Source organism: Corylus avellana, chromosome 4 (genome assembly GCF_965113065.1).
Source record: "Corylus avellana chromosome 4, dhCorAvel1.hap1.2, whole genome shotgun sequence".
In the NCBI taxonomy this organism is placed as follows: Eukaryota; Viridiplantae; Streptophyta; class Magnoliopsida; order Fagales; family Betulaceae; genus Corylus; species Corylus avellana.
The window spans coordinates 19756292-19773147 of record NC_142493.1 but is presented as its reverse complement, the minus strand read 5'-3'; the positions used below and the strand labels follow the sequence as shown (position 1 = coordinate 19773147).

The window sequence follows — 16856 nt, the reverse complement described above, 5'->3', positions numbered from 1 at the left end:
TTAAGTGATTAATATTAGAATCAACAATGTGTTTGTTTAGAGATATATGTTGTTGTTATGTTTAGAGTATTATGCTGTAGATATCATTATAAGTTAGATGTTTCGTCATATGGTCTACCATTATAATTTATATGATTATATAAAATGATCAATTGATGATTAAATCATGTGATTATATAATAACAAAATATACATATATAATATGACGTAAGTCATAAGTATTTACAAACTCATACAAATACAACAATTAAGTACCCAGAGACTTAATAACTAGTTACTTAATAAACTAACATATTAACTAAGTTAATATATTAAATTGCTAACCTAGTATAATTTACTATAGGTTATTTTGACAAAAACAAATTATATGTTACTTAATATATATATATATATATATATATATATATTATACATACTTGTTCGTTAATATATACTAACTTAGTATTACTAAGTAAGTTAACTATTTTCAAAAAACAATGACATGATGATGTGTATTATCATTCTAATTACATTAGATCATAGTTAATTAGTTAATTAAGTATGCTCTAGTGTAATTAGAATGATAATACATATGAACATGATCTAATAATGTTTTTTTTTTTTTTAGGAAACTTTGTCCTATTCTTCATGAATTAAGTTTCATAATATTTAAGTATAATGTATTATTACTATAATTTATATGATTATATGACATGATCAACTGATTATTAAATCATATGATTATATAATAACAAATTATACATATATAATATGATATAAATATACAAATATATACTAATACAATAATTAAGTATCTAGAGACTTAATACAATAATTAAGTATCTAGAAACTTAGTTTCAATGTATGTTATAAGTCCATCAATGTATGTTGTAGTTTAATTTTATTCTTTTTTAAAAAAAAAAAAAATTAGAAGAGCTTTAGCGTCCACCAAAGTGGACGCTATTGGGCATCAATTTTTTTTTTTTTTTTTTTTTATTTTTATTTTTCTACCTACTCTTTAGGGTCGACAAAGTCGACCCTAATACTTAACTATTAGGGGCGACTTTGAAAGTCGACCCTAATACTTGGCATCAATTTTATTTTTTTATTTTTTATTTTAATTTTTCTACGTACTCTTTAGGGTCGACTCTAAATACTTAACTATTAGGGGCGACTTTGAAAGTCGACACTAATACTTGGCATCAATTTTTTTTAAAAAAAAAAATATATTTTTCTACCTACTCTTTAGGGTCGACAAAGTCGACCCTAATACTTCACTATTAGGGGCGACTTTGAAAGTCGACCCTAATACTTGGCATCAATTTTTTTTTTTTTTCTACCTACTCTTTAGGGTCGACAAAGTCGACCCTAATACTTGGCATCAATTTTATTTTTTTATTTTTAATTTATTTTTCTACCTACTCTTTAGGGTCGACAAAGTCGACCCTAATACTTAACTATTAGAGGCGACTTTTGTAACGCCCAAGATAATTATTAAGTTTGTTATTAATAATTTCATAGTAATCTAAATTAATTAATGAGATAAAACATGAGATGATTTAGAATAATAGAAATAGAATCTTATCCTATGCCACATGTCAAATTTTCATTGGCCACACTACAAAAAAATATGAGTTTTTTGACGTGGCAAACAGTAAATTATGTTTGCCACGTCAAAAACTTTTGACGTGTCTATTTAAGCACGTCAAAAAAATTTTTGTTGACGTGTCTTTTTCTACACGTCAAAAGTTTTTTGACGTGTGAAATCGACACGTCAAAAGCTTTTGACGTGTCAATTTGACACGTCAAAAACTTTTGACGTGTCAATTTGACACGTCAAAAACTTTTGACGTGTCAATTCCACACGTCAAAAAACTTTTTTTAATATAAAAAAAAATTAACAATAACTTTGATATAAACAAATATGCATTAACAAACTATTAATGTTAATTGGCATAAAAAATTAATATTTATTGTCATTAGTATAAATTATAGTTCATTATCATTAGTATATATGTATGCATGCGTAAATTGATCAGTCTATTAATATTAATATGATAGCTACACATATTATTTTTCTAAAAATATATAAAACATACTCGAAGCATTTATTTTATAAGACCTGTAAAAGTTATATGAACTCGACAAACACAATATATGCGGCCGGTTAGTTGATACATTTAATTATATATCTGTACATCTAGAATATATGAGTTTTTTTTTTTTATATTCTCTAATTAATTTTAATTGGAGAGAATAAATATATATATATATATATATATATATGATAGAGTAAATTCTATTTTAATAACATTTAAATAAATAAAATTTTATGAAAATAGCTTAAATAAGATAATATATAAAAACTTATATAAATATATATATATATATATTTTATATAAGTTTTTGACGTGCCATGTTTGGCACGTCAAAAACCTTTTGACGTGTCATGCATGGCACGTCAAAAACTATTGACGTGTCAAGCATGACACGTCAAAAAATTATATTAATAATTTTAATTATATAATTAATAATTTTAATTATATCAAACATAATTTTAATTATGATATAAAAAAATATGTAATAAACAACACTTAATGTTAATTGGCATAGAAAATTAATTTTGATTGGATAGGAAAATTATATATAGTTTATCATATTAGTATAAATGAAGTTGGTATATATATATATATATATATATATATATGTATCATGTATGCATAAATCGATCAGTCTAGTAATATTAATATGATAGCTACCCATATTATTTATAAACAATAATATATAAAAAATACTCGATACATTTATTTTATAAGACCCGCAAACCTCACATGAACTCGATCGGCCAACGCAACATATGTTGTCGGTCAGTTCATACGTCTAATTATCTATACGTCTAGAATACTAATTTATTTTTTCTCTAATTATTTGTAATTGGATAGACTAAATATATGATAGAGTTAATATAATTTTAATATAATTAAATTGTGAATATCATTTATAATGATTTAAATAAGATAATATATATATAATTATTAATTATAGGTTTTTGACGTGTCATGCATGACACGTCAAAAACCTATAAATTTTATATTTTTTATATATATATATATATATATATACCAAAACTCTATTTTTTATTTTGATATTAAAAAATATGTATTAAAAAATAAATTAATGTTAATTGGCCAAAAAAATTAAATTTTGATTCGATAGGCAAATTATAGTTTATCATATTGGTATAAATTACTTAGTATATATGTATGCTTATATATATATATATATATATATATGTATCATGCATGCATAAATCAATCAGTCTAGTAATATTAATATGATAGCTACCCATATTATTTATAAACAATAATATATAAAAAATACTCGATACATTTATTTTATAAGACCCGCAAACCTCACATGAACTCGATCGGCCAACGCAACATATGTTGTCAGTCAGTTCATACGTCTAATTATCTATACGTCTAGAATACTAATTTATTTTTTCTCTAATTATTTGTAATTGGATAGACTAAATATATGATAGAGTTAATATAATTTTAATATAATTAAATTGTGAATATCATTTATAATGATTTAAATAAGATAATATATATATAATTATTAGTTATAGGTTTTTGACGTGTCATTTGTGACACGTCAAAAACTTTTGACGTGCCATGCATGGCACGTCAAAAAGTTTTTGACGTGCCAAACATGGCACGTCAAAACCCTATATAATATATATATATATATATATTATCTTATTTAAACTATTTTCATAAAATTTTATTTATTTAAATGTTATTGAAATAGTATTTACTCTATCATATATATATATATATATATATATATATATATTTATTCTCTCCAATTAAAATTAATTTGAGAATAAAAAAAAAAAACCCATGTCCTTTTATAAGACCTGCAAACCTCATAGGAACTCGACAAACACAACATATGCGGCCGGTTAGTTGATACATTTAATTATATATCTATACATCTAGAATATTAATTTGTTTATTTATTTATTATCTAATTAATTCTAATTGGAGAGAATAAATATATATTTATATATATGATAGAGTAAATACTATTTTAATAACATTTAAATAAATACAATATTATGAAAATAGTTTAAATAAGAATAAGAATATATATATATATCATAAGTTTTTGACGTGCCATGTTTGGCACGTCAAAAACTTTTGACGTGTCATGCATGGCACGTCAAAAACTTTTGACGTGTCAAGCATGACACGTCAAAAAACCATATTAATTTTCATTTTATATATATATATATATATATGTATATGTATATATATATCGAAAATGATCTTAATTATGATATAAACAAATATGTAATAAACAACACTTGAATGTTAATTGGCATAGAAAATTAATTTTGATTGGGTAGGAAAATTATATATAGTTTATCATATTAGTATAAATGAAGTTGGTATATATATATATATATATATATATATATATATATATATATATGCTGCATGCTTAAATTGATCAGTCTATTGATATTAATATGATAGGTACCCATATTATTTTTCTAAAAATATATGGGTCATATTCGATACATTTATTTTTATAAGACCTGCAAACCTCATAGGAACTCGACAAACACAACATATGCGGCCGGTTAGTTGATACATTTCATTATATATCTATACATCTAGAATATTAATTTGTTTATTTATTTATTATCTATTTAATTCTAATTGGAGAGAATGAATAATATGTTATATAAGATGAGAACATTATATAATAAAAGAAATAAAATGTTAGTAGAAATAAGTTTTTATTATATAATTATAATTAAATTTATTAAAAATTAAAAAAAGGGATATATGGGCTTGACGTGCCAAGTGGCACGTTAAGAACCTTTTTGACGTGCCACATGTGGCACGTCAAAAAGGTTCTTGACGTGCCAATGTGGCACGTCAAAAAGCCCCTCGGGAAGGCGCGCATTTTTTCTGCAGCGCCTTCCCCTGCACGTCGTCTCCTGCATCTTCTTTCTTTCTTCTTTTTTTTCCCTCCTGCCACGTCATCCCCTGCATCTTCTTCTCTCCCATTTCTTTCTCTCACAGCGCCCAAGCCATTTCAAGCCTCCGCCTGAAACCCTCAACACCCATTTTCGTTTTTCTCCTTCAACCCAGCCAACCTCAACTCGCCTCTGCAGCATTTTTCACGTGGTTTTCTCCCCCTCGGTGGCTCTCTCTCTCTCGCCGGCGCACGTCACCGCCGTTACTCCCTCCGGCGACCACAACCTCGAGTTCGGCAGGCTCTCTCACGCTCTCACTCGTTCTCCTACTCGAAAATCAGGTATATATATATATATATATATATATATATATATATATGGGTTTATATACATATATATATATATATACACAGAAAATTATATATAGGTTTATATATCTGATTATATATGTGATTATATATTTCGTAATATCTATATCTATATATATATATATATATATATATATATATATACATAATCTGCAAATATATATATACAGATTATATATTTATAGATTAATTATATATATATTAATTAAATTATTTAATAGATAATTAATTAATTTATATATAAAAAATGTAATTTACAATGTAAATTAATTTTATAGGTTAAGTAAGTAATTTATTTGTTTAAGATATATGTTTTGTAATATATTTGAATAGTTTGACATGTTTGGTTTGTATATGGTGAGAATATTGTTTAATGTATTTCCATGCATGCATGTACAATTACGTACCTTGGTAGTTTGAAATTATGTTTTTCTGGAGAATTTTGCATTTAGATGTAGACCCATATTTTGTGTAGGTTTTGATTAACAACGGCATATCTATATATATGATTCGTATGTGAATGTTTACATTTACAAAACTTAGAATAATTAAGTATGTCATTCCTAATATGCGTACGTATAAAGTAAAAAACAACGAACATTTGAATTGAAGCTGGATATTGGATTTCATCTACACTTTCCATACAAATGCATAAATGGTTTATTAAACGAAAAAAAGAAAACTAACATTTAACCTAACTAGCTATATGTAGTTTATTTAGGGTGCCCATATGTAATTTACTTAGGTTCTGCACATTAAGATTATGTAGATGTTATAATTAAAAGTCAATTTATGTGTTCGTTTATTAAAAGTGAAAATAAAAAAATTATAACGATGTAGTTAAAGAACCACAAAAAATAAAAGAACATCTAAGTAACTAACTTAGATTTATTTAATTTATTCAGTTAGGGTCTCAGTACTTAAAGCTATGGACAAGAGTTGGATGACACAGTCTAGGGGTACAAGGGAATACAGAGACGGGTGTAGATCATTCGTGGACTTTGCAGTTAGGAACTGCACAATCCCTGATGGAAAAATTCACTGCCCCTGTAAGGTGTGTCGTAATAAGCAGCGCCACTCGCCGGATTTGGTATTTGACCATTTGACAGGGGGTAAGGGAATAATGATTGCATACAGAATTTGGTATTATCACGGGGAGAGGCCTGTTCGGGATCCTGTTGCAGTCTCTACGTCGTCTACCACGAACACGGATCAGGGTTTAGGCGCAGCACAGGGTGAAAACATGCGGTCAATGTTGCGTGATCTATTCGGCATGCACGATGTCATGGAAGACAATTGTGAGCCTGAAGTTGCGGTGCAGGGGAATGAAGAAACTGTGAATGAAGAAGCCGACGACAGTGACAGAGTAAAGTACAGTAACTTGCTTAAGAAGGCAGAGAAGCCACTTCATGATGGGACCAAACATAGCAAGCTTAGTGCTACTGTACATCTGTACAATTTAAAGTGTGTTGGCGGACTTAGTAACACAATATTTTCATCTTTTCTTGAGTTCATCAATCAGTTGTTGCCTCCTAGTGATGAAGCTTTGCCGGTTAATACATATGAGGCAAAAAAGTTTCTAAGGGACATGGGCCTCGGGTATGAGAAGATACCGGCGTGTCCTAATAATTGTATGATATTTTGGAAGAACAATAAGGATTTGGATACATGTGCTGTTTGTGGAGTATCTAAGTGGAAGGATGAAATTCAGTTGGATGAGGATGGGCAACCCATTTCATCGAGTAAGAAACGCCCGGTGAAGGTGTTGCGGTGGTTTCCACTTATACCACGGCTACAGAGATTGTTTATGTCAGAGCATACTGCTCCTTACATGAGGTGGCATGCAGAAGGCCGGACTAAGGACGGTGTATTGAGGCATCCGGCCGATGGTGAAGCGTGGAGGGCATTTGATAATTTGCATCCAGACTTCTCGGCGGACAGCAGGAACGTCAGGCTTGGACTAACCTCGGATGGATTTAATCCATTCGGAAACATGAGCACCTCCCACAGCACTTGGCCTGTAATGCTTGTACCGTACAACTTGCCTCCTTGGACGTGCATGAAACAAACTTCATTTATACTATCGCTGATAATCCCGGGCCCAAAGTCACCTGGCATGGATCTAGATGTCTACCTACAACCCTTAATTGAGGAGTTACAAGAATTATGGACTGTAGGTATTCGCACATTTGACGTGTCCAAAAAAAAGAATTTTGTGCTACGAGCCCAGTTGATGTGGACAATTAATGACTTCCCGGCATACGCAGATTTGTCTGGGTGGCCTAACAGGGGTGAGAAGGCATGTCCCTGCTGTATGTACTCGACGAGGTCCAGGCGGTTAAAGCACGGCAGGAAATTTTGTTATATGGGGCACAGGCGATACTTGCCTATTGATCATCCGTGGAGGAGAAATAGAACAACATTTGACGGCAAACAAGAATTTGAATGTGCCCCAGATGTGCCAAGTGGAGATGAAATTCTTAGACAATTGCAAGATATGGCATATGGAGATGAGAATGCCGGTAAGGCAAGGGCGGATAAAAAGAAAAAAGACAAGAAACGAAAGAAGAGTGGGGCGACAGAAAGAGAAGGCGATACTAGTACTGCTAACGTGTTGTGGAAGAAGAAAAGTGTTTTCTTTAGGTTGCCGTATTGGAAAGATAATCTATTACGGCACAATCTTGATGTCATGCACATTGAGAAAAATGTGATGGACAACATTCTTGGTACAATACTAGACATTCCAAAGAAAACAAAGGACAACATCCAAGCCCGCACAGACTTGCAAGAAATGGGGTTGAGACATACACTTCATCCGTACACAGGCGAGGATGGTAAAACATATATGCCCGCAGCTTGTCACACGATGTCTAAGGAAGAGAAAACTCAGTTTTTGAAAGTGCTTCGAAATGTAAGGGTGCCGGACGGATATGCCTCTAATATTTCTCGATGTGTACGACTTAGTGATTGTACGATATTCGGGTTGAAGAGCCATGATAGTCACGTAATTATGCAACAACTTCTCCCTATTGCATTGCGTGGATCATTGCCAGGAAACGTGGTAAGACCACTTGTCGGGATTTCTGCATTCTTCAGGGGCATATGTTCAACGTCATTGACACGAGATGATATGGACCGATTAGAGGGTGACATTTATGTTACTTTGTGCCAGATGGAAAGGGTCTTTCCCCCAAGCTTTTTTACTGTGATGGTTCACTTGGTCGTGCATCTTGTCCGTGAATGCCGACTAGGTGGACCGGTACAATATAGGTGGATGTATCCGGCAGAGAGGTAAAATAGCTTTACTAATATTCATATTTATGAATTTTTATTTTATATTAAATCGTCACTAATTATAATGAATGAATTATGATCATATGTAGAAGTCTTGGGGTGTTCAAATCTAATGTCCGCAATAAAGCGGCTCCTGAGGGATGCATTGCGGAGGGCTACATAGCAACGGAGTTGGTTGCGTTCTGCTCAAGGTATCTAGACCACGCACCAACATTTCACAATAGGACTGTAAGAAACCCAGATGGTTCAAAGGGGGCGGGAACACGAGTTATCCTCGACCGTGTCACATTGACACAAATTCACCGATACATTATTTTTAACTCGGATGAGTTCCTTCAACTACGGACGTAAGTCGTGTTAGTAGTGTATACAAGTTCAATATGACCTTGAACCCTTAGTTGTGAATTATAATATAATTGAAACGTTGTATTGTAGGGTGCACATGGATACACTTAGGCGTTCATGCAGTAGGGGGCGAACGACGGAGGATCAGTTTGAAACCCAACATCATGCGCTATTCGCCGATTGGTACCGTGACTACGTAAGACTACCGTGACGTTTAACTGTTACTGACCCATTATATTTAGTTGTTGATTCATAACAACTAAAGAAACTTTCTTATGGTCAATTTTTACGTATGTGCTTACAGGTCGATCGATTGGACGACGGACAAAGGAAGGAATTAGGTCACAAACTGGTAATGCATTGTAGAGGGCCGAAGGCCACAGCGACTAGATATAACAGATATGTGATTAATGGAAAGCTGTTTCGCACTATTGCATGCGATGCTGGAAAAAGGACCCAGAATAGCGGGGTGTGCGTGCCAACAGTTGATGGTGAAACGTACTATGGGAAGTTGACGGAAATAATTGAGGTGGAGTACTTCGACAGGACTAGGTATGTTTTGTTCAAGTGCGATTGGGCGGATAACACGAGGGACAGGGGGTACAAAGTTGACGAGTATGGCATACTGCTTGTCAGCTTCAAAAACCTTGTCCACCGGGGCCAGGAAATTACTGATGAGCCGTATGTGCTAACGTCACAAGTTGACCAAGTCTTTTACGTCCAAGATGAAAGGGACCCTGATTGGGCTTGTGTTGTAAGAACTAAACCTAGGAACGTATACGACGTTGGACAAGGTGAAGGTTCTGATGATGAAAGTGTCAGCTACCACGAGTGTGAGCCGCTCCGCATGACTAGCAGTAATGAAGTGGATCCCCAGGATGACATTGACTACATCCGACAAGACTTAGATCCGTATGTGATTTAAAAAAATTTAAAACTTTAATAATATATATCGTTCACATTTATTTTGACGTATTTAATGTTATTTCTTTCTACATTGATTGGTTATATTGGTGATTTTTTTATCTATTATATACATAATTAATTGAGTATATTATGTGTTTTGCAGGTTGACATGAGTACGCGGGGGAAGAGTAGACGACGACGGTCTCCACAGATAGACGACCAGGGGTATAGACCCTTGCTCCCTGAGCATGGGGAAGGGTCTCAGCCGGTTCCCTATGATCTTGGCACTCCATGTCCTACCATGAGCGAGTTAGGTGTATGTGGACATGGTGAGGTAGAGATGATTTTTCCCCATGAGTTGAACACGGGTATACCATACAGTGAGCCATCGCAGCCAGATGATAGCGAGACACAATACTATGGGGAGCATGCGGATGATGGCTCAGGTGACTTGGAGGCCGAAGATCCTCCAGAAGTGTTGGGCGGTCGAAAACTCCGGACAATAAGTAAGTATATATGTTTAAAAAACTCAGTTTGAATATGTATAAAATTTATGTAGTTAGTATTAAATTTGAAATTAATAAATTTTGCAATTATTAATGTGTTAGGTACCAGGGGAGACGGGAGCACCCAATTTCAGGTGGTGGACATCCCACCATCGAACAAGAAGTGGGAGGTCCCCCTTGGCCAAAAAATTGTCTGCGAGTACAATAAAGCATGGCAGCCCGTAGGGTTTAGCGGGATGAAATTCAGAAGGGAGGCCGGGAACGTCATAAGGGCAGGGACTTATGTTAAGCTCCGGGATGAATGGGAGCATGTACATCCTCGTGCGAAGGAAGATATATGGGACACCCTTATGGTATGGTTACATTTTTAGCATATGTATTTCAAGGTCATATTTTAGCATATGTATTTCAATATTTTAAACATTAAAGTGTGCAATTATATTTGTAATTTGTTTGATTTATGTATGCAGACTCAGTTCTACATGCCGCCTGAATACAATATTGAGGCGATTAAAAGGGACGCCTTCAAAGATATGGGCACAAAGCTGAAGAGTTGGAGACACTCTGTAAAAAAATCATTAAAAATTCAAGCGGGTGATACTCCAGACTCAGTGAAGGCGAGAATGGGTGAAGATGCCGTTAGGAGATACGACCCAGTGGACTTGAATGTCTTGTTGGCGAGATGGTGCGACCCGAACAATCAGGTACGTCAGGAGTGTTTTCAGCAATTGGCTAGTGGAATTAATTGTAGTTTCATTAATTCTAATTGGGTTAGGCCTGACATTTTAAGACTTATATACATGTAGGAGTATGCTGCCAAGATGAAAGAATTGCGAGCAAAAAACAACACGCCTCACTGCACTGGGTCGATGAGCTATGCTAGAGTGACACATCAAGAGGTACTTATATACATATATAATCGGTAGTTTAAGTCAAAAACACGTCTTATGTTTTTTTTTGTATGCAGACCTTAGACGCGGGGGGCACTCCTCCAACTCGAGCGGAAAGTTACATCAAGACTCACACATACAAGGAAGGTGGCTATCCGAATGACGTGGTCAGAGAAAGATGTGTAAGTACTCAAGCATATATATTAACGTTCCTTATATATACGAGATACTAACTTGTTTTTTAAAGTACAGGAGCTGATGCAGGAATTGGCGGCCACTGACCCGGCAAATACTGATACCGTGACGGAAGGGACGGTACGGTGGACACCTAATGACGCGTATGCTCAGGCGCATGGAAATAAGCCGGAGTATGCTGGTAGGGTCCGCCAGCTGGGTGCGAATGTGCTGCCGGTGCGGGGCAGCATACATTCATACTATACACCGTCCCAGACACGGTCTCAAAATTCCTGGAGCTCCTCGTTCTCACAGATGACAGATAGAATCAGAGAACTTGAAGAGGAGCGGGCAGCACAAAAAAGTGCAATGGATGAGATGGCGAGGCAGATTGAAGCACAAAAAGCCCAGATAGCAGAGAAAGATGACATTTTTGAGGCTCGTTTCCGCCAGCTCGAGGCAATGTTCGGGTCGACGTCTGGGTCTGCGCCCCCGAGAGGTAATTCTATATTTTATTTTGTTTTTCTAACAATTGTTCACTATTAGAATAACTGTTACAAACCCCTAGTTACAGCGGTCCATTTTAAAACTTACGTATATTTGCATCGTACTATAGAATAATTTCTAATTTTTGTATTGATTATTATTGGTTCACAATTAATTCGCAGGTAATGCAAATTAGGAGTTGGAGGATGATTGTGTTGAGTAGAGCACCATAGGGCTGGTCAACACTGTTTGTTGTTTTGTATATTGTTAGATACTCCAGAAATGTTTTGTATATGCTTGTTGAGACTAATTGAAACTAATTTCTAGTAGATACTCCAGAAATGTTTTATTGTATATTTGTTTTGCCTTGTGTTAGAACGTTTTTTTCATTTATATATATGTTTTGTTATGTGTTGTGTTGAAATGTAGTGTGTGTGTTGAAATTTTGTTTGTTGGATATTGGATACATATTATTAATGAAGTTGTGTTGTGTTGTCTTGGATATATCCGTTGGATATATATATTGGATATATTACCTTGTTTAATGAAGTTGTGTTGGATATATATATTATTGGTTGTGTTGTGTTGGATATATATTGGATGTTGGATATGCGATATATATTGTGTTGGATATATATTGGATGTTGGATATTTGATATATATTGGTTGTGTTGTGTTGGATATATATTGGATGTTGGATATTGGATATATATTGGTTGTGTTGTGTTGGATATTGGATATAGGATATATATTGGTTGTGTTGTGTTGGATATATATTATATAGGAATATTTGATATATATTGGTTGTGTTGTGTTGGATATATATTGGATATATATTGGTTGTGTTGGATATTGGATATATATTGGTTGTGTTGGATATTGGATATAGGATATATATTGGTTGTGTTGTGTTGGATATATATTATATAGGAATATTTGATATATATTGGTTGTGTTGGATATTGGATATAGGATATATATTGGTTGTGTTGTGTTGGATATATATTATATAGGAATATTTGATATATATTGGTTGTGTTGTGTTGGATATATATTGGATGTTGGATATTGGATATATATTGGTTGTGTTGGATATTGGATATATATTGGTTGTGTTGGATATTGGATATAGGATATATATTGGTTGTGTTGTGTTGTGTTGTGTTGGATATATATTGGATATATATTGGTTGTGTTGTGTTGGATATATATTGGATGTTGGATATTTGATATATATTGGTTGTGTTGTGTTGGATATATATTGGTTGTTGGATATTGGTTATATATTGGATATATATTAGATGTTGAATATATATTGGATGTTGGATGTTGGATGTAGATTACAAATATTGAAATTATTGGTTATTGGTTATATAAGGAATTATTGTAATATCAGGATTTATCAGGAATTGTAATTATTGGAATTATTTAAAAAAAAAAAAAAAATATTTTTGACGTGTCAAATTGTCTGACACGTCAAAAACCCCCACGTACAATTTTTTGACGTGTCGGATTGACACGTCAAAACATTTTTGACGTGCCGAAATGGCACGTCAAGAATATTTTTGACGCGTCAAAATGACACGTCAATAATATTTTTGACGCGTCATTTCGACACGTCAATAATATTTTTGACGTGTCAAAATGACACGTCAAAAACTTTTCTGACGTGTCATTTTGACACGTCAAAAATATTATTGACGTGTCATTTCGGCACGTCAAAAATATTTTGACGTGTCATTTCGACACGTCAAAAATATTTTTTTGACGTGCCATTTTCGACGCGTCAAAATTTTTTTGACGTGTCACTGTAGACACGTCAAAAAACCCAGTTTTTTGACACCTACCCTTTCGACGGTCGATGAACGTCAAAAACAACGCGTCAAGAGAGGTTTTTGACGTGTCAATACCATTGACACGTCAAAAACCCCCAGTCAAAAAAAAAATAATTTTTTGTAGTGCCATTGGAGATACCTTATCTCCTTGGTTTTAAAAGAAAAATGCAAAAAAATAATAATAATATTAGTTTTTTTTGGTGGGCCCCCTGCAGCAGCCACTTTTCCCCCCATTTTTTCCTTCTTTCCTCCTTTCTTTCTTTCTCCCTCACCCTTCATTCACGCACACACACACAGCAGCCCTTTTTTCCCATTTTCCCTCACTCTTTCTCCTTCCACAAACCCACACACATGACCTAGATTGGGAGAGAAAGAGCTGCAGATTGAGAGAGAGAGAGAGAGAGAGAGGGGTACTGCTGGCTGGGAGAAAGAAAGAGAAAGAAGAAAAAGAAAAGAAAAGGAAAGTGACGAAATTTGAAGGGGGTTCCGGCTAGGGGTGCTTGAGAGGTAAAATCTTTAGTCTTTCCTTGTAATTTTCGTGTTACCCATGAGATTAGAAGCTAGAAATTGTGTAGATTTGTGAGGCTTTGATTTGGGTCCGAAAATTAGGGTTATTGAGAGGAATTTTGGGGATTTTGTTATATTGTTAAAATCTTTAGCTTCTCTTTAAGGTTTTGTTCTACCCATTGGATTCCAAGCTTGAAATCACAATGATTTGGAGGATTTTTAATTAGGCTCGAAAATTGGAGAAATTTGATAAGAAAACCTAATTCATAAAATTAATGTGGGGCTTGTATGTGTAGTAGATTGCTATGCATTATTCAAGTTTTGGGTTATTTAATTTATAGGTTGAAACTCTAATTTTACTTATTGGTAAAATATGGGCATAAACCCTAATTTTATATGGATTGTATTAATTTGGGGTTTTAAGTGTGTGAACACTAAGAATGTTGTTTGAATGGGTTAATTACATTTAAAGTGTTAATTAATCCTAAGATTTTCATGGGTTCCATGGAAATTGATAATTATAGGATTAAGTGTAATGCTTAACCTAGAGTGTATGTATATGCCTCAAGATTTAGTGATTTAACATATTACGATGTAGAATCATAGTTCAATGTAACTAAGTTATTAGATAATTAATGCATTAGCGTATATATATGTATTAAATGTAAGTAAAGGATTTTAAGGGCTTTAGTTGAATAGATTTGGGATGACCTATAGAATGTGATACTTGTGGTGCTCAAGTATCTTTATATAGAGTATGAGTTGTTAAGCTAAGAATAGAACTTAATTATGTGTTTATGTTGTAAATGCTTAGGTGTATCGCGGTTGAGTCAAGAGTTCACTGGAGGGTACTCAACTAAACAAGGTAAGTATTTTACTTACTGGGCAAAAGATACTATATTCTAAGGTTTAAAATGTGTTTTGTAATGCAATTGCCAATTTAATGATGTTTCATGAAATATTTGATGAAAGGTTTCTATGAGCTTTTATGAGCTTATGAGATAAAATGATGTTTATGTCATGAGTATGATTCTATGAAATGATTCATAAAATAGCCTATGAGCATTTATAGCATGAGCATGAGCATGAGCATGGATGATATAAATGAGATGATATTATATATGTATATGTATGGTGGATGCTATGAGGAGATGATGTTATATTATGTATATATGTATGGTGGATGTTATGAAGGAGATGATGCTATATATGTATATGTATGGTGGATGCTATGAGGAGATGATGTTATATTATGTATACATGTATGGTGGATGTTATGAGGAAATGATGTTATATTATGTATATATGTATGGTGGATGTTATGAGGAGATGATGTTATATTATGTATACATGTATGGTGGATGTTATGAGAAGATGATGTTATATTATGTATACATGTATGGTGGATGTTATGAGGAGATGATGTTATATTATGTATACATGCGTGGTAGATGTTATGAGGAGATGATGTCATATTATGTATACATGCATGGCGAATGTTATGAGGAGATGATGTTATATTATGTATATATGCATGGCGAATGTTATGAGGAGATGATGTTATGTGGTGTATATATGCATGGCGAATGTCATGAGGAGATGATGTTATGTTATGTATATATGCATGGCGGATGTTATGAGGAGATGATGTTATATATGTATATGTATGGATGATATGAAAAGATGATGTTGCATGAGCATGCATAGCATATGTTTTTATGATAATGATGACTCAATATGTTTTATTGTTAAGCTATTAAATTGTAAGTATATTTTCAAATGATGGTTATTTGGAAAGCCTAGTAATTTCTATACTACTGAGCGTCTCTATTTGATGGAGACGGCGGGCTCACAAATCCGCCTGCATCATGGGTGGTGGTGATTCCGGTGGTGCAGACGATGTGATTAATGTTGATGCAGGTGCGGAGATTACTGAGGATGACCCAGTAGCTATGTATTTGGGTTACTACAACGTTTGAGGCATAGTTGCATCAGACGTTATTTTGTTGGACTAGATAATAGTCCCCTTTTGTAGAGCTTACATGTATATGCTTAGACTTTGTTATTTTGTATATGGCTCGTGTCGCATGTGACACTTTTGTATAGCCATTCTTTTGTATGTAAGCTTTAATCACTTAGATGTATTAATCAGCTCTGATGTATTATGTTATGTCTTAAGTTATTTATATTCCGCTGCAAAGATGTAAACTCTGATGAATTGTTGATGTTGCATATAGCTCTGTGTGGCATATGATATTGTCAAACAGGTTAATGCATGGGTTCATGGCATACTGCGGTATCGCTATGCCACTGTGACAATCCGCTTTGTTGTGGGTAATGTTTTAAAAAAAAAAAAAAAAAAAAAATTTAGTCTTGTTTTATCAAGCGGGTCGTCACAACTTTGAAAGTCGACCCTAATACTTGGCATCAATTTTTTTTTTTTTTAATTTTTTTTTCTACCTACTCTTTAGGGTCGAGAAAAGTCGACCCTAATACTTAACTATTAGGGGCGACTTTGAAAGTCGACCCTAATACTTGGCATCAATTTTTTTTTTTTTTTTTTTTTTTTAATT

The 16856-nt window shown here is 33.5% G+C and overlaps 1 long non-coding RNA gene across 1 annotated transcript; it reads left to right on the top strand.

Moving 5' to 3' along the window:
• The first annotated feature begins 13990 nt into the window (after positions 1–13990).
• LOC148586418 (uncharacterized) lies at positions 13991–16453 on the top strand. The gene is made up of 3 exons (XR_015911980.1): positions 13991–14283; positions 15098–15148; positions 16180–16453. It is a non-coding gene; the product is annotated as an uncharacterized LOC148586418 (long non-coding RNA).
• The last annotated feature ends 403 nt before the right edge of the window (positions 16454–16856 follow it).